This window comes from Mustela erminea, chromosome 13, assembly GCF_009829155.1.
Source record: "Mustela erminea isolate mMusErm1 chromosome 13, mMusErm1.Pri, whole genome shotgun sequence".
NCBI lineage: Eukaryota > Metazoa > Chordata > Mammalia > Carnivora > Mustelidae > Mustela > Mustela erminea.
The window spans coordinates 19966440-19992401 of NC_045626.1; the positions used below are offsets into that span (position 1 = coordinate 19966440).

The window sequence follows — 25962 nt, forward strand, 5'->3', positions numbered from 1 at the left end:
TGCCCCTCCACTGCTTTTTTTAAAAAGGAAAATCCAAATATCTTCCTTTACTATCTGTTTCCTAAGGTTCTAGCAATAAGCAAACCATTTCTTTTAGCAAGCTACATTATCATAGCTAAAGTAAAGGTTTTCCTGCCGCAAGTTGAGCCCATGTGGATAGGTATTACAATATTATTACAATAAAAGGAAAAAATATGGAAGTTAAATGCTTGTATATTAAATTTCAGAAGTCAAACTCCTAGTTGCATTTAATAACAAAATAGAGAAGTTTCAGATTTGTTCTATCTATATATTTCTGTTGAACACATCAAGGTGAATGTACCATTGCGCAAGACTGTGAGGGGGATTATATTTCAGAAGAAAGTTGGCTCTGCTCTTCCCTGACAATGTGACTCAGCAGCTAATCTTCTTGCTCACACATACACAATGACAGATGCAGACTCATGCCCCCCCCAGTCCACCCCACCCCCCACTGTCTTTCCCCTAATTAAGCTAAGGGTGGGACTCTAGTATCATTCCTTTGACAGCATGTAAAAGAGCAGACTTTTCTTCAGATCTAAAACAGAAACTAGTTTTATAAACCCAGCAATAAGTAAGGTTTACTTATTGAATAATCATAAATATTAGTAAATGATACACTGTATCTCCTGGTAGATAGGTTTACATTGTCCTAAGCAAAACAAGTGAGTAGGATAAAATACGAGGAAGAAGTATGAGAATGCAAGCTGGGACATTTTTCTCCAGCCCAGCATGGACTAGGTCCCATCAGCTATTGATTCATAATGAGCACACATGCGTGTGTACACACACACACACACACACACAGGCACACAGGCACACAGGCTTATCAAGCATGAAAACGTCAGGAGGCCTGTGCACACCACTCCCTAAAAGCCAGTCCTCTACTGAAACTGATCTTGTTAGAAGATAAATCTGCTTTGAATGTTTATGGAGGAAGCCAAAAATATGTACAATTTACAATACAAATTATATAAAATATACAAATCTGAACTTTCTTCTGGGCCTATAATTCAAAGTAGGAGAATGAGATCATCTTTTTCATCGAGAATCCGATGCAATCTATCCAACAGGCAGGGGCTACTTTGCCTAGAACAAGTGTACTGGGTCCTAGGTTTCCTCGCCTGGAAGTAAGGTGGTGCCGGTTTGTTGGATGAGCAGCAGAGGACAGAGGAGGGGGTTATTTGTACAAGGGGCGAGAGGAACATGAAGGCACGCCCATTATCAGCCTTTTTAATTATCCCTGACAGATTGCCCAGGTGGAGGCCTCAGGGTGCTTCAAAGGAAAGATCAGAAAGTTGCCTGGGGCCCTGACACTGTCAATGGCTAGTCTGATCCCTGCCTTTGATGAAAACTGGTACAGCAAACCCATTTACAGAACCTCTGTGTGTAGAACAGTAACCCCAGGAGCTGGGAGAAAATGAAGGAGGAAAACGGAAATACATGTGAGATGATCCAGAGATGCTTAAGAAGCAACAAGAATGAGGCATTCTGTAAGAAACTGAGGAAAAAGGATGGGTTTTATAGTTAAAATTCGGCTTCAACACATACTTGTAGCACCGCTCCATTTCTAAAGCAAGGATACTAATCACCCCCACTTTTGCTCCTTCGCTCACCCAACAAACATTTATTGGGCACCTATCATGTGCCAGGCACACCAAGCTTATTGCAGAGATTAAATGAAATGGCATGAAGTCTCCACTACGTTACCAAGACAAATGTGACGGCTCAAGGGACTGCGTGTTCCGACGGCATACGCACCTGCCACGCCTACTCAATCTCAGAAGGGGCTCAGGTGAACAAAGGGCACGGTCACTGCAGCTACCAAGAGTCTCCTAACTTGTCTTCAGGTCTGTGGCTTTGCCTTTTCCTCCGTACTTCTCCAGCAAACAAGCCAATTTTCCTCAGAATTATAGTCGGCCAACATCACTGTCCTGCTTCCCATTTCCCAGTGGCATTCATCAAACTGCAAATAAAACCCAGAGTCCTTTCTCCTGCCTTACAAAGGGCTGTATGACCCGGCGGACTGTGCTCCTTCAAGGAGCCGCGTTTCCTCCTGTGTTAGAACCATGGCATGGGCTGTTCCCTCGGCCTACACTCTTCCCCCACTCCTGTCTCACAAATGGTCTTCTTATTATCATTTGCTTCTCCCTTTAAATGTGTCTTCATCAGGGGGATCTGGTAGGGACCCCAAATCTAACAAAGGCTCCCATTCACTTTCTCTGGCATCCGTCTAGTTTTTGGGTGGCCCTTCTTCCCAGCTGATATGGTTCTTCTTGTTTATTATCACTCACTTTCCCATCTAGGCTGCAAGCTCGAGTGGGTTGAATCCTCGCACGCTTTGTTCACTCCGGAGTCTAGCTAAAAATAGGTGTTCAACAAATATTTGCTGGAGACACTAATACATGCTCTGTTGGATTGTGTGGTTCTGTAATGCAGAGGCAGCTGGTCTCGAAGAAGTCCAGCCTGTGCATGAAAATCCCTGAACACTCTTCCTAAGAAACAGTGTCTTGACCATCAAAGTTACCTGATATGTTGAATCAAAGAAGAAACTAACCTGAAACTCACAAGTTCAGGATAAAGCTATAAAATTAAAGAACCCTAGGAGTTGAGTGTACAGTTTCCAACTATACTAACTGCAGTTTTGAATACCTACCTCTACTCCTTTGGCATTCAGAACCATGTCCAGGTTAAAATACAGAAGATTTTGATGAGAGGCTAGAATTTGATGAGAGGCTAGAAAGGGTTTTAGTTAAGTGCTTAAGGGTGGGATGACTGAAGAGGAACCCTCATTTGGATTCCTGGACCATTTCCAGGAATGGAAGTGTGTGTGTGTGTGTGTGTGTGTGTGTGTGTGTGTATAGGCTTCCCCAAACCATAGGTAAAGACCTCAGTCCCACAAGATGGCCCTCCACTCTAGGCATCAGTGGGAAGCCCATGTTGTTACCTGTGCTACAAACTGACCAGCTACAAATTGGAGATTCCAACAAGCCCTTCAATACAGATGCCAATTGTTGCTCAGAAGGGACCTGTATGTAGTTCTAACCAACAGGCTGCAAACCAAAGGCTCCCACAACCCTCTCCTTAAGTTCTATTAATTTGCTCACAGAACTCAGGAAACCTGTTTCCTCCCTAGATTACAGATATATATTACAAAGATTGTTAAAGGTTACAAATCAACAGTCAGATGAAGAGATACATAGGGCAAAGTAGCAAATAAAGGAGCTTCTGTCCTCATAGAATTTGGGGCCTGGCATGGTCGCCTGTGGAAATATTCTGGTTTCCCAACCTAGAAACTCTCAGAATCCCCTCCTTTTGGGGGGTTTTATGGAGGCATCATTACTTAGGCATGTTGGTCAACTCATTGGCCATTGGTGATTGATGCAACCTCCAGCTCCTCTCCCCTACCCTGAAATTAGCAGGTGGGACTGAAAGTTCCAACCCTCTCTTCCTGGTTGGTTCCCTCAACCCTTGGCCTTTTCCCAAAAGTTGTTTCATTGCATAGACCTGGTTGTAACGGAAAGGAATTTGTTATATATACGAGACATCCAGGTCACCTTGACAGTTCTGAAGCTATGTCAGAAACTGAGAAGGGGAGACCAGATATTATGACAGAGATGTTCCACTGCTCTTACCCCTCAGGAAATTCCAAGGGCTTCTGGAGCTATGATCCAGGAACTGAAGATAAGGACCAAATATAGTTGACAAATACATTTTGGTCACCTGAGTGGTCAAATACATATATTTCTTATAATATAAATCACAATATCGTAGAATCTCATGTGAGCAAATCATGGGCTCAAATCATTTCTACCATCTCCCACGTAAAGTTTTTTTTTTTTTTTTTTTTTTTTTTTTTAATGAAGCAACACATTATCTTAGATCTCAAACTCTGAGGGTACAAAAGAAAAATAACCTGTACTTCAAGAAAAAGCAAGGATCCTGTTTCAAATCTATGAAAATGGCTAGTGTTGCAAGAAAATTGAAGAAAACATTATCACTACAGAATGCAAATAACTCACATCATAGGTAACCTGAAGGAAGAAGAGTACCACTGATCTGTCTGTGACTGTTTTCACTCTGAACTGGATTCCTGGACAGAGCATACAGTAACTGCTCAGTAAGGACCTGGAATCTTAAGGCAGCTCTGTCTGGGAACAAATTTCAGCTAGTGCTGAGTTTTCAGAACCTATATTATAAAGATTTTACAGAGGATTACAAACTTTTTTACTTAATTCACTTGCTTTATTTCAGCCTCTACGTCTTAAAAAAAAAGTTATGGCTGATCTTTCCTCGTGTGGTACAAAGGCCAGCTGCCTGAAAACCTCCTGTGTTTCTCCATATGTACTCTTTGGTAACTGCTCTCTAACGATGGCCTCTGTAGCCAGTATTTTGAGGTGTCCTAAAAGACCTCCCTGAACCCCAGCATCTGCCCAGCCACTGTGCCTAAAACCTTCATGAATTCTTTATGAAACAGATAATCCTAAGGATCTAGTAGAAGGATATTAACTGTATTAGAGCAAGAGGTCACCAAGGAGGCGATATTTTAACTAATTTGCTCATTAGTGTTGATGAGGTTGACACAGTAAACTCACTACCTCCCACAGTCACCTAACTGTGTCTTCCAAGGCAAATGTTGATTAACAGAGTATCTGGTAAAAAGAGACACAACATATTTTGTTGAATGAATAATGAAAATGAGGCAAAAGTAGACTAAGGCATAGCTGAATGGGAAAATAGGGAAGAAATTTAGTAAAATAAAGTCCATGGGCTGCTAGAGGGACACCTTAAAAAGGAGGGGGGGCATATAGAATCAAGCCCCTCTCCCCCTCCCTCAAAATTTTGTTCCTAGCTGCCCCTAAAAATGTCCAACCCATTCCAAATACCCTTATTATAATTGGTTGAGCTTCTCAGATTCTAAAAGCTATTGTAATAATTAACTTAAGAAAACCACTCTGCCCTTTACCAGTGGCATTTAATTGAATCTATAATAATCTGTACTTTGCCTAATAATACATTAAGTCTGCAGCTATGTGTTGAAAAAAGACATAAGGAGGACAATAAAAATTGTCAATAAAAAGAGGCAATAAAAAGGTGAGCAGGAAAGGAGACATTCCAAATTGTTGAGCCATAACTTATAAAGACATATTTGCATTACTGGATTCTGGATGTGAAAGAAGCCACAGGCAAAAGGCTACCAAAAAATTCAAATGAGTGGTCTGAAAAGCAAAGATGAAGAGAGGTGAAAACATTAGAAGTAGGATAATTAAAGACCCGGGCTGGACAAAGGGTAATTTTGGAAACTCCCACCAAGAGCTAAATATTATTCTGAGCTTATAAAGGTTAGTCCCTCCACCTAGACAAGGTGCACTAACAGTAATGCAGAGCAAGGGAACCCACTATATGGCAAGGCATACGTAATTGTCATACTTCTAAAAAAGACAAAGTCAACAAACTTCAGATCAATTCATAAAATGAACAAATCACTAAGAAAATTAATAAGATATTAAGAAGTTGACCTGGTTTCCATTCCCCCCCGCTTCTTTCATAGTCCTTCGAGAAAACTTAAAATTTCTTTGTTGCTGTCACAGCATTATTCTTTGGATGCTGGACCAAAACCCAATTCCAAACTACTGGAATCACTCCAATGGTGGTTTCTTTCTTTCTTTTATTTTTATTGATGTATTTATTTTTAGCATCTCGCTCTGCACTGTCAGGCATCACGTGCTCTCCAAAATTCACCAGACCTTAAGAAATTCTTTCACATCTGCTCTTTGCTGAATGTTAAGATTTCAAGGCTGGTTGATCCTCTAAAGATGCTTCTAGGTGAGCTGAAATGACCAAAATTCAGAGAACTTAAGACCCCAGTGCAGATCTGCAGGTTTCTGGGTCCATGAAATGGTGCCCGGGTTCAGCCCCCCTCATATCCCTGCATTGTCAAACTACCCAGAACACAGTCTATTCTCAATTTTAAAAGAGAATATCAAGACAGCTCAACTAACATTTACTGAACATCACCTGTATGCAAGACTACTGTAAGTGCTGTAAATACAGAGACAGACAAAAGGAGCAAAGCCGGGAATGGGATTCAGTTCGATCTCTCCTCCCTGAATCTCTGCCTCAAATTCACCGGAAAATATCATTATCAGGAAGTGACCTTGACACAGATACTCACATTGTGTCCTCTGCTACAAAAACCAGAATGGTTTTGTGGTCTGTTTCTACATCATGCATCTCATAAAACATGTCCACAAAGGATGAGAAAGAAAATACTTGGCCTGTGTAGGTATAGGATATGCACCCCTCCATTTTAAACCAGTGCCTTCATTTTAGTTACCCATCAAGACATGGGTACGATATACACACACTCTGAGCACAGTGATCAAGGTCCTGACCAAAAACCGCAGCTTCCTTTCCCCCTAAGTCACAGCGCGTCATTATGGCTGTTCGACTGTTTTTTTCATAAGCCCTTCATGCCCAGGTGACTCAAGGCAGGTGAACCAACAAACACAAAATCCAGAACTATCTTGCAAAGGATTTACAGAGACGAGTGAAATTTGAACCCCAGAGAATTTTACCTGTTCGGTTTCTGTCTGTCAGGGCTCTCCAGAAGGCATTTTAACGGAGACAGTCATCCGCTGAGAACCAGAAACAGCTGTTCTGAATTGTTTTTCAAATTAAAAACAAGCTGTTTCTGAAGAGCGTTAAGAAAAGGGGAATCTCAGAATTAGGTCAGAGCAGGGTGTGACCCCAACAAGACTTTGGGGCCAGACACGGCTCTAATTCCTGTTCCTCTAATGACTAGATGTGTGGCATGAACAAATTAGTTAACCTCGCTCTCAGATCCCTCCTGCGTAAACGGGGTCCTACAGCATTTGTAAAACACCTGGTTAGCCACTTAGCCAATGGGGAGACCCTGAGTAGGTGAAAATAATCTTGGTATAGAGCACTATCAGGAACAATTTCTTTGTAATCTTTGCATTTCTTTGTAATTAGTGTTGTAACTGCAAACACATTAATAACATTTCTCATTCTGTGACTGCAATAAAGGACTCTTTCTCAGTGAAAGACCATCACTGGGCCAGGGGAGGGGAGAAGGTACTGTTGCCTAAGTACAACCCTGAATGATTCAGATAGAGAAACCTAAAACCGGCTCAGATGATTCTCAAGTGAAAAAAAAAAAAAAATCGAAAGCAGACAAAAAGATGCTAAACAGCATGACTAACAATTTAGGGATGGCACAGTTAGCAAATAAAATTCAGGACACTCAGTTAAATTGTAAGTTTGGATAAAAAGACCAATTTATTTTTTAGCATAATCGTGTCACAAATACTGTTCCTTTAACTGGAGTGATGTATTTCATCTGGCAGCCCGAACCAGTGTGATAACTTGTGCAAAAAAGGGAGAAAGGAAAAAAAAAAGAGAGAAAGAACAGTATGTGTAGCTAACTCTTTAATTATACATGTAGGAAATGGAGTTTGGAGATTTGCTTCTGGGAGGGGAGCTAGACGGGAGGCACTTTTTGGCCTTTTCAATTTTGAACCACATGAAAGTATTACATATTTTTAAAACAAATGACATTATAAAAATCAAAAATAATTGTAATGGGAGGGAAGAATCAATATAGAGAGGACATAACTAATATAGACTATACGCTTAGAAAACAAAACTGAGAGGAATCTGTCAAAACATCTTATTCTATTACACTCTGGTTTTTCAGTGTAGACATAAATAGAATTAATATTAACAATCACTTGTTGAGCTGCCAGATTATAATTGGAATTAATATTAGCAGCCTCCTGTGGAGTTGCTATTACGCTAAGCACTTTATATACTTTAGTTAATTTAATCCTCACAATAACCCTTGGGGGTTTTGCAAACGAAAAGGCTGAAACTCAGAAAGATTAATTAATTTGCCCAAATCACACAACTAATGATTGGCAGGCCTGGGGTTTAAATCTAGGTCAGTCAGAATCCACAGCTTGTTGCTTTTAAACACAAGACAATACTGGACTGTCTTTCAGCATGCAGATTCCCAAAGTCAGGAAATCTGTATTTGAGCATGAAAAGCAATACAGAAAGGAAGAACAACGAATGCACACGTTCATTTTAGGCCAGCATCAGTCACCGAGCTATGAAACATGCCAGCTCTGTGTTTTTTTGTTAAGTAAATATACAGGTATACCTTGCTTTATGCTATGCCTATGTTCCAGGACAGTTGTTTATAAATGACATTTAGGCAAATGTAATCATATTTAGAGTAAAACTGGAAGTCTGCTTTTTAAACAAAGTGTGTTACATTTGGAAGATAAATATGAGCTCAGTTTCACTGTTTTGGGGCAGGGCACAAAATGAGATCATCGAGGAATATGTTAATTGTCCTTCAGAGTTGGGGGTCTTAATATAAAATATTACTGGTATTTTATGTATGGAGAGGATACTTTGCTAAATTACAAAGGATTTAATCAGCTAAATTAAATTTATACCTTGAGCCTACCTTTGGCTAGTTTATTGTTTAAAAAGCATGAGTAAATATTTGCAATAGAGAAGCAGAATGTCACTTACCTTACCAAACCAGTATTATTTTCATAGCTTATCAGAGACAGGAATATTTTACAGGACTCTTTAGTTTTCTACTGTGAATGGTTTTTAAAAGATTTCTCCAAAATCTATTTTCAGCTACACATCTTAGACAACATCCCCCAATGATCTGCCTTCTTTAGATGGCAATGTGTGGGGAAGAGGAAGTAGGGGTTTATCTATTGGAGTTGATGACCAAACGCTAATAATATTTCAAGAGCTTTAAAATTAGTAATTTTATAAACAGTTGACCAAAAGCTATCATCCCATTGAGAAGATAGCCACAGACTCCTTGAATAGTTGCCAGGATTTCTGTCAGAGGTCAGGATAGGAGTGGCTGAAGGCAGGTAAGGGTCCCCTCCAGCCCATTGACTACTAGAGCAGCACACTGAGGTTAAGGCAAGACTTGATTTCCCCATGTTCAAACTTTGTGCCTTCTATACTACTTCAACTCTTCTAAGCAGCCAGTAATTACGATTGTGAATTCAGTAAAAATCATTTCAGAAATGATCATTTAAAACCATGCCCAAAGATGCTATTGGCCAGGCAATGGCTCAATTTGTCAAAGGCAGCTTCCATCTTGGTAGAGCAGTATTTTTATCTTCAGCTAAATATTCTATTTATTTTCCTCTTTATTCCTTATAAAAGGGAGCATTTTCTTTGAAAGTATATAATACTAAAGAATACGTATTAAATACTAGATCAACATTATCAAAGATTTTATCTAAATAGCCGAGAGTAATGGAGGATTTTATATTACTTTTGAGCTCTCTGGAAACAGATACCTCCCCACCTCTTATCACCCATACCATACCATGAAATGTATTTATTTTTTATATTTACACATTTTTAAAAAATATTTTTTTAATTTATTTGACAGAGAGAGATCACAAATAGAGAGGCAGGCAAGGAGAGAGAGGGAAGCAGGTTCCCTGCTGAGCAGAGAGCCTGATGCGGGACTTGATCCCAGGACCCTGAGATCATGACCTGAGCTGAAGGCAGTGGCTTAACCCACTGAGTCACCCAGGTGCCCCTATATTTACACATATTTGATTCAGTAAGTATTTTCCAGAATGCATTACGTTCTGGTAAAGTACTGCCAATAGTAAATCTGCATAAAACTCATATTATTTCCAATAAATCAAACTGTATCTCCATTTAATTGGATTTATTATGTGTAACTAAATCGAGTTTTTTTTAATTTACCCTTCTTCATTTTAAAAATAGGAAAACTAAATTGTTTATATCGTTTATAAACTATGATGGTTAAAAATGTTTTCCTTCAGTTTCCTGAAGCTCTTGTTTTTTCCACTCTGTAGGTCAACAACCTAGACTTTTTTTTTTTTTTTTAACACGTAATGTATTATTTACATTAGAGGTACAGGTCTGTGAATCATTGGTCTTTTACAATTCTCAGCATTCACCATAGCACATACCCTCCCCAATGTTCATAATCCAGCCACCCTATGCCTTCCCTCCACTCCCAGCAACCCTCAGTTTGTTTCCTGAGATTAAGAGTCTCTTACGGTTTGTTTCCCTCCTGATTTCATCTTGTTCATTTTTTCCCTCCTAAACCCCCCACAACCTCCCCCCTGCCCTGCTCTCAAATTCCTCATATCAGACAGATCATATGATAATCAACAGCCTAGTCTTACTTAAATATCTTCTTATCTAGAGTCTGGGGAAATATATGTACATTTGAATAACTGGTTTTCTTTTTCTTTTTTTTTTCCTTTATATTTTTTTTCTCAGCATAGCACAGACCCTCCCCCAATGTCCATCAGCCAGCCACCCCATCCCTTCCACCACCCTCCCCTCCAGCAACCCTCAGTTTGTTTTTATCTTAACATTTCTTTACTCACTATTTTAGCTTATACTTTATGACTCTCTCCAAATTGTGTCAGAAAATTCTTAGCACCAGTGTAAGATGAATTCAAAAATAAAAATGAGGACAGATATTTAAAAGAGACAGGCTTGGTGGAGTCAGTTTCTGGTATCTCTCACCCCATAATCAACACAATAATTCTAATTAACACAGTGTTCCAAACTGGAGTAGTCTCTGGTGTGGGTTGGGGGCCATAGCTTTCCATATTCTTCTGGGATGCTCCATGTTGACTCTCCAACCCAAAAACAAATTCACATGTCCTCTTTCTACAGTGATTTTGGAAGCACCAAATTCTCCCATTTACCAGAAAACTGGATAATTCCATCACTTTAATAATTTCATCTAAAGTTCTTTAAAGATGTAAATGTCAGTATAACCTGTGTGATAGTATCATATTTCACTTCAGCATTCCGGAAACAGCATTCCAGAAAATTTCAGATCCCCATGGAAATGCTTCATAGAACAATGAGATAAGATTAGTGTCTTGGGCTTTCTTATAGTCAATATAAAAGCAATCATACAAGGTCCGTTTCTACATTGTTTATAAAACTACAATTAAAAACATTATCCATGATGGGCTTTTTGCCATGAAGTTACTATTAAAATGTAACAATAGAAAAAGAAATGTGTCTCTCCCAATAAATTGATATACTTTCTTTAATTTGATAAGAAAAGCTATGGTCCTCATTATTTTTTTTTTAAAGATTTTATTTATTTATTTGACAGAGAACACAAGTAGGCAGAGAGGCAGGCAGAGAGAGAGGAGGAAGCAGGCTCCCTGCTGAGCAGAGAGCCCGATGCGGGACTCGATCCCAGGACCCTGAGATCATGACCTGAGCCGAAGGCAGCGGCTTAACCCACTGAGCCACCCAGGCGCCCCTGGTCCTCATTATTTTTGTTTGTTTCTGTTGCCTGGAAGATCAGAATTCCGTGTTCTGTTTTATTTTTCCTTAATGTTTTAGTGATTAAAGGATCCCTGGATAAACTACTTTACTTCTCTCTACTTCTGGACTACATGACTCTGTTTTTGCTTGTTTTTTTCTCATTCCTTTAGCTACTTGACAGTGTTTTTATCTCTAAATTATCACAAACGTTTCTGTGGGAGGAAGTAAACAGGTGATTCTTTTTTTTTTTTTTTTAAGAATTTATTTATTTATTTGGCAGACAGAGATCACAAGTAGGCAGAGAGGCAGGCAGGAGGTGGGGGCGGAAAAGCAGGCTCCCCACTGAGCAGAGAGCCCAATGCAGGGCTCAATCCCAGGACCCTGGGACCATGACCTGAGCCAAACCAGAGGCTTTAACCCACTGAGCCACCCAGGCGCCCCTAAATAGCTGGTTCTTGTTAAACATGGTAGTTTTGTTCCGTAAAGTCACCACAAATACTGAATTATTGAAGATGGAGCCATTGTTCCTAGGAGAAATACAGAATTAAGTTCCTGTGAGCTTCTGGTCACCAACTGTTCAATATAAACCTTATTTTATGTGTATTTCTGTTAAGGACACCTTGTTTCATATTATCATTGATTCACAAACATTGAACTCATGGCCAATAGCACCATAACTCATGCCTCGATGAAGCTTATCTGACACGTATTTTCTTCATAAGGCACATCACAGCCTTCTTGCACTTAAGAACACTAATCACTTCAACCATATGCTTGGGGGCATTTTAAACAGAAAACTACCAGCTAAAAGCACAAAAATGGGAAACATGTGGCATTAAATAAACCATGAAAAGGACACTCACGAGAAACCAAAAGGTAAGAAACTGAAACAAGACAGCATCAACTTGTTTGACCTCAGCTAAGAACATGCACATCAGGAGACTCACAATTTTCCCCATGTCTATGCATGTTTGTGAATGACCACAAAGATACCAGAAATCTTGATCTTGAAGTTACAAATAAAGTTTAACTAATAGGCAAACACATAAATCTACAACTGGAAAATTATGTGGATTTGTTGTATGACTTCCCAAAACTAACACTATTATATTTTGGCCAACTAACATGTTAGCCATAATTAGAATATCAGATTATGGAGTGGAAAGGAGGGGCTTGAGGGAATGGGACCAGGGCCAGGTACACTTTGATTCTCTTGTGGAAATGAGAGAAAGCTTACAGCAAAGGCAAGAGGAGCAGATCCCAGGGGAGCTGCCAGGGAGTCGGACAAAGGACTTAGGTTCCTGGGACAAGGATAGGAGAAGCAAGGTGAGCCTAAAATGGACACAGCATTAACCAATTTCACAACTATACTTTTTCCTATTGCGGTGACCCTTTTATTATAACCATTATTGCTTAACTAGGGGAATTCAGGGGAACTTTTTTTCTTCTCCAATAGATTCCTACCCTAAAATTAGAAAAAATATATCAGGCTATATGACCTGGTATTGAAAAGCTAGTATGTCTCAGGGAAAAGAAGCCTGATACATAATGTGTTGATTTTGGCCAAGTTGTTAGCAAAAGTAGTAAGGGAGACTCTTCTTTCTAGTTGATGATGAACCATGTTATTAAACTAGAACAGCTACTCTTACCTCCCCTACACCTCTGTCTTCAGTGACACCAACATTAAAACACACACTAGGCAAAAGCTGGTAGAAAGGTGAGACAGACACATGTGAATTTTGCAGGACTAATCGCAAAGCTGATCAGTCTGTTCAGTTAGGATGCTGCACAGAGTAAGTGCTCCAGAGATCAACTATATTAGCATTAGCTCTATATAAAAACAGATTAGTTTGTGAAGTGAAAATTCCATCTCTTTTCCTTCTCTATTTGGCTCATCACTAACACTAATAAAGCCTTCTCGATCTTTCACTCAGCAACAATCACTGGGACTATTAGCACCAGGGCACTCCAGAGATATCTCAGCTCATGGCTATCTGTCATGGTTGGTTCATGGCTAATTCAATGTCTTTTTCCACAAGGTTATTTCTCATGGAAGATACTGATATATAGAAAAACCATAATGGTACCTGTGTTTTATGCATGAACTTGGCTTGGTTCTTTAAGTCACACCCTTGTTATTTCAGACCCCACCCTGATTACTATGATAGTAGCCATCTCATGGTTATGGAATGGTTTTACTTCTAGTTTTGTGGTAGTTCCACTTCCTACCCTTCATTTGGACTGTGATCCTAAACCTATCTGAAGGAGAAACAGACATACAGATTCTATCATATGAGGGATGGTTGCTCTCATAGTCATGGTTTTAAAGATTATTTATTATTTATTATTATTAATACATTATATATTAATATATTAATATATATTATTATTTATTATTATTATTTTGATCTCGATTATCTGAAACAGAGGAAAAATGTATAGCTCCAGTTTGGCCAAAGTTTATAAAATCTGAAGAAATTTTTAAAGGAAGACTTCATCATTTACATTTATATTTCAGAAGAATAGAAATAATCCCCCCCCCTTACCATATGACATTTTAACATGTTGGGGTCAAGTAGACTGAGCTGAAGGTTAGGATATGTCTCATTTGCAAAGAAACCAGTTTTCCCTTCTTTACTGTGTAATAGTTTAACACTGGTCCCCTGGCCCAGCTGGTATGCAGCAGGCACACACCAGTGTGTCTTAGATGCTCCTTTATTCTTACTGGTCAGCAGGTGCCATGCTAGTTTTTCAACATCTCTACTATTACCCATAGTCCCTGGGGAGCCAGGAGAGGAAACAGGAGAGATGAGTTCCAATTACACCCTTGATGCTATATTTAAAACCACTTCAAGTGCAAGTTCTCCCATTGAAAGCACCTTGTCATTACAGGGTAGCTTAGCACTACTAAAACAACTTAAAAAATACATTTTATTAAGAATCTAAAGTTAGGGGCACCTGGGTGGCTCAGTGGGTTAAAGCCTCTGCCTTTGGCTCAGGTAGTGATCCCAGGGTCCTGGGACTGAGCCCCACATTGGGCTCTCTGCTCAGCAGGGAGCCTGCTTCCCTCTCTCTCTCTCTGCCTGCCTCTCTGCCTGCTTAGTGATCTCTGTCTGTCAAATAAATAAAATAAAATCTTTTTAAAAAATCTAAAATTATAGGTACACTATTACCAGAAAACTTTAATACATATTAAATATTAAATGTTTAACTATATTAAATAGAAGTATTAAATAAGTGTATTAAATACTAAATAGGAAAATTAAATATTAAAATATAACATATTTAAGAAATATTTAAATGTTGCATATGGTGCTAATTTATTTTAATGCCTTTCTGAACCTCAATCATCAGAAAAAGTTGTGGCACAAACCCCACTCAGATTATGCTACTCGCTGACACAAATGTGATAAATGGTATACATGAATTTGAAGGACAGTGATTGACTTTACAGAGTTTTAGAATCTCTGTTCATTAAAAAATAATAGAAAGCCAAAAAAATTACAAAGGCATGAATTGAAGATATTTACAACACATATTTATGTCTGAAACTAGCAAATCTAAGGTAAAATGGTAGCAGCAACCCCCAGACTAAGAATATTTATTAAATAGGCATTTTTTCTCTTAAAAGTAAAAGATAAAACCTAATACCAATAAATATCTTAAACTATATTATAACCAATGTTTTGATTTCTGCTTTGACCCATACCATAGTAAAAAAGGATTTCTACCTAACCTCTTTATGTGCTCCTAACGATTATTTATTTATTTATTTTTGTCTTTCTTGATATTGCCATCTAAGCTTTGATGGGCTTCAGACTGTCCAGAAAAATCAAATTATACTTAAAAATTAGTTGAAAATATCTGTCTAAATTTCTGTTCAAACATAAAGCTTTATAGAACTCTTTTTCTGAAAAATAGCTCAAAATCTCATGTCTTTGAAAAGATACTGGAAGTAAAATCAGTACATTTGATTAAGTATTCTAGTAGTTCAGCAAAAAAAAAAAAATTTTAAATTAAAATTAAAAATCCCATAAAACCCTCTTAAAAATTCCTGTCGTTACCTGACCCAGGTTTTTCCTACAGTGGAATAAATAGATGACATCTTACATAACCCTTCTTACAAACAAGTGGGTCAACTACTTCCATGTCAGTTTTATATATTTCAGTGACTTGAGATTATTTGGAGATAAGCCAAGTACAGACAGAAACCCAGGTCCAAATCTTCCCATGATGAACTCGTTAGTTCACTTTGGGCTATTTCTTACAAAGAAGCCTCTGCTATCAGACACTTGACCTACCTTGTTGCTTGACAACATTTCCAAATAAGTTAATGTGGCAAACACAGGTCTCTGTTTTACTTACTGTAATCAGTAAGGTATATTTTTAACTCTAAGGAAAGTCAAACTATTTAATCTGTGATTCCTGTGAATTGTTTAAGTCCTCAATTCTGAACCATTTTCTTTGATGTAGTAAGTTGGCTTTTCTAGACTGACAGATTAGAAATTGGACTGAATAGTATACTGGTGTCTATTTCTGAAGGTAACAACTCAAAGGGCAGTAATGGTTTTAAAGATCACTCTAAATTTACCCAGATGCAATCAACCAAGAGATCTTTGGTATCATGTATCTAAAAGGTTGGCCATTTAGTTTGTAATTGTGGGCCTGAACCCATTGAGAGGTTATGGAGCCGTTTACAAGCCCAACTCTCATGCTAGCGGTTGGCTGAGGTTGGCTCAGAAAAATGCTACCATTCCTGATGGGAAAAAAGGCTTCTGCTGATTAGTCAATTATAATTACTTCCGTCTGCAGACTAACCACAGTGTCTGGCAGTTTACCACCTGAGTCTACTTACCTATATTTGTAATGTTTATCCATGAGACAGGACACGAAGAACTTACTGTCAAGAATATATAGTCAAGGGGCCCCTGGGTGGCTCAGTGGGTTAAGCCTCTGCCTTCGGCTCAGGTCATGATCCCAGGGTGCTGGAATCGAGCCCCGCATCGGGCTCTCTGCTCAGCGGGGAGCCTGCTTCCTCCTCTCTCTCTGCCTGCCTCTCTGCCTACTTGTGATCTCTCTGTCCAATAAATAAATAAAGTCTTTTAAAAAAAATCAGCACACACCCTTTCCCATTCTAAAAAAAAAAGAAAAAGAATATATAGTTAAGTGTTATGGACAGTAATGGTGAGCAAGACTCAAACTATCAGAGGACTTATTCCCTTCCTGAGGACTGACTTAAGAGATTCTACAGGACACCAATGATCCTTCCTATAATGGGAAGGATGAGGGGTTTCAGAATGAGGGTTTGAACACGTATCTAGCCCAGGATCTGTCCTTAATAATGGAAGACTTTCTCTGAGAGCTGCTCAAGAATTTTCAGGCCATAGTAACACCAATAACATGGACCACATTAGCTTTTATTTATAAAGTTCTTTTTTGCCCCAAATTGTTCCCCTACAGTTGCAACTTCTGACATTACACCTGCAACTTCTAACATTATGCATGTCTTTGGATTTTTGCTACATAAAGTAAATATGCTCACTGGGAAGAGTAATTCATGAGCTGTTTTCAGTCATAGCTACTTAGGAGAGTTTAAGTCGTTAGAAAGAATAGTCAACAAGCCACTAATTCCCCATCTTAGAAGCAACAAAATACTAAAAAGAGAGAAAATTGGGCTCTGAGATGTTCTGAAAAAGAACAGTTTTCTCTTGACATGTACTAAAAAGGAAGTTCTTTGCTCCACTTTCAACAAATGTCAAAGAAAAAAACTCAAGGAGACAATTTTACCTCCATGACAATATGGACTATGCAATACATTTTTTTGTTCTGGCAGGAATTTATAAGAATGCTTGACCTTATAGGAACCTAACTTACTCCCAATTATGTAGGAGAAGCTGAGGATATATCAGCTCTCTAATATGTCTCCAAAAAAGAATCTTTTCTTCTTTAATAAAGCCTCAGGACAAAAGCAATTACTCTTAAGAATGTTAGAGATTTACTTATAGACACCATTGCTAGAGTATAAATCTACTTCTGGAAACTTGACACTGGAGTGATTATTATAAAAATATTTATTCTCCTCTTTAGTTCTAGTCTCAATTCATTTCAGATCCAGTTAAGCAGGGTAATTTCAAAGTAATGGGAATAAAATTATATTTGCTGCTTAAAAAAAAAAAAAAAAAAAACGAAAAAATGTGGAAGCAACCCAGTGTTCATCACATGAATGGATAAAGAAGATGCAGTGTATATATACAATGGAATATTACTCAGCCATTAAAAAGAATGAAATTTTCAGGCACCTGGGTGGCTCAGTGGGTTAAAGCCTCTGCCTTCAGCTCGGGTCATGATCCCAGGGTCCTGGGATTGAGCCCCACTTTGGCCTCTCTGTTCTGCAGGAAGCCTGTTTCCTTCTCTCTCTCTCTCTGCCTGCTTCTCTGCCTACTTGTGATCTCTGTCAAATAAATAAATAAAATCTTAAAAAAAAAACACAGAATGAAATCTTGACATTTGAGACAACATGGATGGACTTAGAGGGTATAGTCCTAAGTGAAATAAGTCAGTCAGAGAAAGATAAATACCATATGATTTAACACATATGTGGAATTTAAGGGGGGAAAAAAACCAATGAACAAAAAAAGAGACAAACAAAAAATAGATTCTGAAATACAGAGACCAAACTAATGGCTGCCAGAGGGATGGCTGTTGGGGGAATGGCTGAAATAAAGGGGATTAAGAGTACACTTATCTTGATGAGCACCGAGAAATGTGAAGAATTGTTGAATCATTGTGTTGTGCACCTGAAACTAAACTGTATATTAAATAAACATGAAAATAAAATGAAGAATTAAAAAAGATATTATTCAAGATTCAGTCTACTTCTTAGATTTTTCTTAATTAGTGCTGGATTTGGTATATGTTCTCAGTATCTTGGAGGGCTAGAGAGAATATCAGGCCAAGAGAAAAACCTTAAATAGATAAAAAAAACTTTTACTTCTGCCCTTAAATTTCTTTTCCTCAAGACCTTGTGGTTTGGAGAAGACCTCACTGTCACCCACATCACTCAATTCAATTCTGCCTTTAAATCATTCCTTGGGCTGATTTTAGCAATAATGTTAAAAGAAACTAGACTCATAAGGATCATGGCTAGAAGACATGTGAGACATGCTTATTTTAAACTTCTTTCATCCTTTTCATAGCTTGGCATAAATGTCTGAAACCTCAACAGAATATATGTAAAAAAAAAAAAAAAAAAAAAAACTTACCCAAACAGAAAGCGGTAGTAAGAAAAGGTAGAATTTGCAAAACTGTGCTCATTAAAATGAAAATGACCAAACTATTGATGTTCCTACACAATGACCAAGATTTGAAAACTGGTGCATTAAATGAATGCATTCTTTTGGTGGTAACATTTCAAAGCTGAAAATGATGGTGGTTGTTGTCAGTCTTTAATCAAGGACTTGTTATCAATGCAAATTTTCATCCCTGACAACAGGATCAAAGAGCTATAATTGATAGTGATCTACACAGTTTCATCATAAGTCACAGCTTTTATGAAAAACACATTTGTGCAGAACAAGATGTCGGAAATGATGTATCTGTAACAAAGAATGCTTTACACACCTGGAATCCAGAAGGGAAAGAGAGAACACCTCAATTTGACAAGTAGGCATGCAGAATGTTCTTATACTAGTTACTTAATAATCAGAAATATGTTTCTGATCAGAAATAATCAGAAAAAAATCAGAATGTTTTTAAATGTAATGACCTATTCCCAGGACTTTTTCAAATAGTGAGCTAGAAAGCATATTGTCATGGGGATGGAGATGGGATGAGAAAAGAAGGGGTAGCAGAGAGAGAATGTCTCCCTAAACTTGTCAATCCCTTGACATATATTTACATTTGACAATATTTCACATATTGTGGGAAATAGCAAAAGTAATCATTATTAGAGAATTATTCTTTAACTCTTAGAACATCAAGATACTTACTATGTTTTGGTAAGTAGATGTTGAGATTAAAAGTGACACAAAGTCAGTCATAGCAGAGCTGGAGTAAAGCTACTGAAGAAAATGGGAGGGAACTGGTTTTTTTATTGATACTGGTTGGGTGTCCATTAGTACGACATGGTATTAATAAGCCCAAACCAATAAATTCAGTCCCTCTGGGAATCTGTTAGGTGTTCCATTCCATGGCACTAGAACACGTTCCTAACTGAGATACTTGCCATTTTTCAAAAGTAGGGGCTAAGAGAGAATACAGACCAGAATCCTAGAGAAAGGAAGTATTACTCAAAGTGACTGCCCTACAGAAAGGGATAAATGATGTCCTATTCATAAACTAAGAGTAAAGATATCCTTAATATGTTCTTCCAATTTAACCATAATGATAATAATAATGACAACAAATATATATAATTAGATATATATTTCCCCTCTTCTCAGAACTTAAGTGTCTTCATTAGCCAAAGCAGATCAGTGCTGACAGAAGAAGAAGAAAATCAAGAGTCTGATGTTCCGACTACTACTTTTCCCTGAGAGACGACACTTGGTCTTGCAGATTTAGCCAGCATATCTCAGTCGCTGTCACCAGGCTGACCTCTTCTAGGAGGTTTGGATTCCAGAATCTATTACCCTGAACATATACAACTGAATGAGCACAGACAGCCCATGTGCAGTGTATCTTTGTCCCTAACTTGGTTCACCACTTTTTATACCTAATTTCAATTTGGGGGACCATTTTTCACCCATCTATTGCCTCCTTAAAAACCAGCTATTAAAACTTTATAAAAAATAAAAATAAAAAAATAAATAAAAACTTTATAAAAATTTCTTCTTTCTCCTACTATCTGGTCAATGCCATTCTTTTTTTTTTTTTTTTTTAAGGTTTTATTTATGTATTTGACAGAGAGAGAGATCATGATTAGGCAGAGAGGCAGACAGCGAGAGGAAGGGAAGCAGGCTCCCTGAGAACCTGATGCAGGGCTCGATCCCAGGACCCCAAGATCATGACCTGAGCCAAAGGCAGAGGCTTAACCCACTGAGCCACCCAGATGCCCCTGGTCAATGCCATTCTTGTTCATTATTTCTCTAATCTGACTTCTCTTCTCCAAGCATACAATCACTGAGCTAACTTCAGATGTTATTTCCCATTCCTAACTGATCTCTCTAGAGTTTTTAACCCCCTTAAATTTATCTTCCTGTTTATTATCACAATACTGCATTGAAACCACTAACTGAAACCTTAGCTGGTGACACTAAAATGATCTTTTCAAGGATCTCTCTAACATACCAGATTCTAAGTTCTTCAAGAGCAGGAATTGCTTTATTCAGACTTTTTCAACCAAAATACCAAATATGCTGCTGACACATCAAAGGCACTTTATGACTTTTTTCAATAAAAAATTCAAATATACAAAAATTATGCCAGAGGTTAAATTGCTATAATCAGTTTTACTATGGTGAGCAGATCTTTTATTGCAATGAATACCACTGTCAACTTTGAGATAACTAATTCAATTTTCTTTAAAGTTTATGCTTTACAGTAGAATCTGTGCTCTCCAAAGGGTGTCAATAATTCTTTGAGTCCTTATTTTCATTTTCTGGATCAAGTTATCATACACAATAACATGCTTACTGTAAAAAAAAAAAAAGACTAATCTGAAAGCAGTTTTGAACTATTTTTTTTCATCTACACACTTTTAAAAAACATAGTTCCTGTTGGGGTGCCTGGGTGGCTCAGTGGGTTAAAGCCTCTGCCTTCGGCTAAGGTCATGATCCCAGGGTCCTGGGATCGAGCCCCACATTGGGCTCTCTGCTAGGCAGGGAGCCTGCTCCCCCTCTTTCTCTGCCTGCCTCTCTGCCTACTTGTGATCTCTGTCTGTCAAATAAATAAATAAAATCTTAAAAAAATAAAATAAAATAGAACCTTTCTTAAAAAGCAAACAAACAAACAAAAGACACAGTTCCTAAAAAATAAGACAAATAAAAATGTTTCTACTGGTTATAAAATAGTATGATGCAAACATGGCATCTTTCTTTAAATACATAGTCAACATTTATGAATTTGAATTGTTTCTTTTCTCTTGAAATAATTCTCTGTTCTCAAGCTGCCAAGACTCCCTGCATGTGGATATTTACTATATTGATTTTAAGAACCAACATTACTACTTTAGAACAAAGGCACCAGACTTCAAGACTTTATTCACAAAAATCACCCGAATTCAACACTTTCCAGGAACTGAGAGGAAACTAACTTCTGGTTTCCTTGGCCTCATGCATGGGTTTATTTTGAATGTCAAAGTGTCCTTTGAGAGAGTGACAAACTGTAAGAAGTGAGAACCACGCAGACCACACTTGATTAGAAACGCTGCTGGGAATGAGAAAGAAACATTCATGATTCAAGGGCATTCCGTCTTTGCAACAACTCAGTTATCATCACACACTCATTTGACAGAGAAAACCACAGCATAGAATTCAAAGACTTCCTCCCAGTTTGCACCGGAAACAGATGCACACCAGGCCTTTTCCAAGCCTGCAGAAGAGACCGAGTCTGGGCCTTGAGGCAGCTTTCCCCATCCGAGGATAGCACACACCCATCCTTACGCTCCACTTTTCCTCTCGCCGTCTCATCTTTCTGGAGATGCCCTTATCCCCAGATACCAGAGATTAGATCAAGATATCAGGGATAATAAAGGTCATTTGGTGCAGCCTCCCAGCACAGGCCATCTCTTGGCTGCAACAAAGAATTCTTGGAGTGGAACATTCCTTGGTCTTCTTTGGTTGTATTCAGTCCCTGCCATGACTTCCTGAGTGGTCTTTTCAGCCCCTCTTAACCCCCTGCCTTCCATTTAAACCCTCTGTGAGCTCACTGAAGGCACCACACTCTTTCCTAGGTGGAGATCTCAGCAGGTTCCTCGGCTCCATCTGTATCGTTCTGTCCTGACTGCCCACTTGAGTCGCTCCCAAATATCCTGTAGTCTCCACTGAAACACAAGTTTCCTCAGACAGGTCTTCTTGACCAAACCCAGCATTATTCTTGCCCATTTAAAGAAGTTACTCCCGGTCACAATAACTTCTCAACTTCCTTTGACTTAAATTTTCTTTTGGTGTTATCAATTCCTTCCCATTTTGGTACACTATTTTCTTTTTTGTAGAAATTAGAAGGAAACACAATAGAAACTGAGTAATTCTACTTTCACTCACATCCATTAACTTCCTTATTCACTGCTTCGCTTTAAACAATGCTAGAAGAATCTTTGGTTCTCCTCAGCACTCCTTCCAGGCTTCAGCCCACTCTGGGTTTTACTCCTCTTCATTCTCTCTCGACAGCTCACAACACCTTTGTAAGGATTTCTAATTATGTGCCCCTTTGTTCATCTGTTCTAGAAGCCAGTTTTTTAAAATGGCTTTTACTAGAGCCTCTATGTAGCCTCATTAATTTCTCTAGTAGTCTCTCTTTGGGGGTTTTGCAAAACGCTCTTTCCAGCATTTGTTAAAGTTAGTTTATCTGAATTCCTTATTTTTAACAACTCTGTCTTCTGTCAAGGTTGCCAATGATTCCAAGTTGCCACAGGCAATTATCACTTCCTGGTCCTCGTCTCACTCTGTGTCTTTGCAATATCTGACCCAAGTGACCATTCCCTGTTTTTGGAAACACTTCCTGGGTTGGGTTCTGTGACAACACTCTTTTGTGGGGGGGCGGGGGTGGTTACTGACTCCTCTGCAAGATCCCTCGATGTTACAATAAGCCAGAGTGTGGTCCTTTGGTAATATCCTCAAGATCAGGGGTCTAATAGCTCCCACAGAATCTCTATTTCCAAATTTCTATGAGCAGCTGTGACTTCTTCCAAGTGCTCCAAGTTCTATATCCAAAGCCCAATTGAACATTTCCACATGGATACCTAAGAGTATCTCAAAAGGCTGAAAATGAATTGTGCATTTCCCTTCCAATTTTTTTTTCTCTTGGCTTCATCCACCTCAGGAAAGAGCTTCACCACCTGTCTTATAAAACTCCATACGAAACCTAATGATCATTTTGATTCTCCCTTTTCTTCAATCCACCCCCTTATCTGATTTGTCAGCAAGTCCTGTTGGCTCTGTCTTCAAAGAGGTCCTGAATCTATTTCTTTCTCTCCAGGACAACTATTCCCGATCTATGCCACTGTCTTCTGCTGGCATAACCCCCTACCTAGTCTCCTGGTCTCTTCTCTGCTCACCCTATACCCCCTTCTCTTTGAGGAGGACAGGGTGATCTTTCAGAAAGATGGCCTTCTCTGAGGCTTTGCTTCCGAATCATACAGCATCCTCCTACCCCTCCCAGGTCACTCTCCTTAGTTCACATTACATTTTTTAAAATAGCATTGAAACTTGGATGATTGCTAATCTGTATATTAACTTAAGTGTCTATCTCTAAGCTCGAATGTAATTTCCATGATATTAACCTCTATTACCCACTGGCTTAGAAAAATACCAAGGCTCAGAGTATGATTAGTCTCTTGAATGAATTTTCAATGGACAGTATCTAAATCTTAGTTTCTCACTTCATTCAGAAAAAAAAAAAAAAAAAATCAAAAGTCAACATGTTTTTCAGGACTTTCAAAGCCCTCTGTGACCTGGCCCCATTATCACCCCACCCCCATTTTTTGCTACCCCAGCCCCCTTCTAGGTGTTGCAGCCTGTTTGGTTTCCTAGAAGATGCCAGGCAAAGCACTGCTTGTTATCCTTTCTGTCTGGAAAACTCTTCCTACTCAAAATCGCACGGCTTACTCTCTGACTTCCTTCAGACCAATATTCAAATATCATCTTTGCAAGAAAGCTTTCCCTGGGCACCTGATCTAAAATTTCAACACCTGCTTGGCCATGCCCCCACGGTTTTATATTTTCTCCCAGCATTTATCTCTCATGAAGTATAGCTTCAGCTTCTGTGTATCTTGTTTATTTCCTATCTCACCGGTAAAAGGCAAACTCTGTGGGGCCGGGATGTTCATCTGTTGTCTGTTTTGTCCAGTTCTGTCCACACAGAGCCCAGAAGAGTGCTTGGCAGTAATAAATACTTGTTAAATAAGTGAACAAGAAACTTAAATTATTTTTCTTAATACATGGAAGTTGTTCACGTAAAAAGATTTGAGATGGTATTTTTTGTGATTATGTGTTAAACAGAGTTTTAGTATCATTACTGGTCATTTAGACAAGTTTCCTTCATTCAAGGAGGACCTACGAAAGAAGGTTAGTCTTTGGAAAACACGAATAATGATTGTGTGAAACAAATTAAGTAAAACTCTCAACTCCACGAATGGGGTTTACAATAGGCTTTTATTATGCTTAGTGATGTTGCTACGTTCTACTACTATATCATAAACTTCAGCTCAAGTACACCTAATAATGAGTAAAAAATCATTCTCCTTTAGACACCAACTCTAGAAAGTGACATACTCTCCAATGGGAAACACCTGGTTTGTCCTGTCTATTTTTACTGTAATTGTTTTCCTGCATATTGACATTACAATTACTTGCTTAAGAGCTGAACTATTGGCTAAGCTACCTTGATGAATCAACTCAAGAAACTAGATTAATGGCTAGGTGAGCTTTATGTGAATAGTCTATGTTTCATGCTCTGCTGATCTGAAAGACCGAAAACCCAACCTGAAACTTCAAAGAGTGAGGGTAGGAAAAGAGCAGATTTCTGCTCGGAACAACCTGGGGTTTCGGCTGACTTCCACTTTTCCAGGGGGAAAAAAAACAATAAAACAAAAAACAACCAGTTAACTAAATGAAAAGCAACTCAGAAACCAGTAGATAATTTTAGAGTAAGCTGGTGTCTCAGGAGCTGAGAGGACGGATGTCTGAGGTCACCTTCGTTATCAGGTCAAATATTCCTGTTCCAGAAATGGCCCATGAGAGCCGCCATTGCTCACATTTGACAGATTCCCTTTATTACTTCTTGGCAACTATGAGAACAGGCTCATCCAGTTTCATCTGAAATGTTTGTTTTCCTTTTGAAAGCAATGATGGTAACAATTTAGGAGAGGCCCATAACCCTTAAGCAGAAAAGCCTCACTAAAACAAAACTGTCAAGATGACCCTTTTTGGGTCACCCATAAGAATCTCCTCTTGCCTTCAAGAAAGGCTGATCCCATCTGGGTAGAGGATCATGCTAAGAAACGATGAAAAATAACTCTTTAGGGGGAATGGCACAAGGCAAGTATGGTTCTCATTTAATACTACAATGTGGACTTTATAATAACTTGAAAATTCAACAAACTTAAATGCCTAAGTCTGTAATGCCGAAGTCCATCTTCTCTGTTAACTTCTCAAATTTAGAACTATACAACCATGCATATAAATATGTATATTTATTAATAACATCACTGAATATGCATGACTGTAACTAAATATTAAGAATAAGTACACATTAAAAAAATAGAAACATATCAAAATTCATGGATACTGTTATTTTAAATAATAATTTTGTTGTTAATAACCCTGGAACCACATTTATTAATTTGGACTTAATTTGGTAATGTACCATTTAATCAACCGGAACCTTATATCCTTAATTTTAGATTTTGAAATAAAAAGCCACTAAGCATGATGCAGG

At 38.4% G+C, this 25962-nt stretch overlaps 1 protein-coding gene across 11 annotated transcripts in view; it reads right to left on the reverse strand.

The window, feature by feature from the left end:
• RAB27B (RAB27B, member RAS oncogene family) overlaps nt 1-25962 on the reverse strand; it is a 190882-nt gene that overhangs the window by 28709 nt on the left and 136211 nt on the right. Inside the window, exon 1 of one of the 11 annotated variants that reach the window (XM_032309942.1) lies at nt 8584-9165. The exons of 9 other annotated variants lie outside the window; for them this stretch is intronic. The gene's annotated coding sequence lies outside the window, so the exon portion shown is untranslated. Of the gene's footprint in view, nt 1-6596; nt 6950-8583; nt 9166-25962 lie in introns of those variants that run through there. One more of the 11 variants, XM_032309940.1, reaches the window with a different exon arrangement.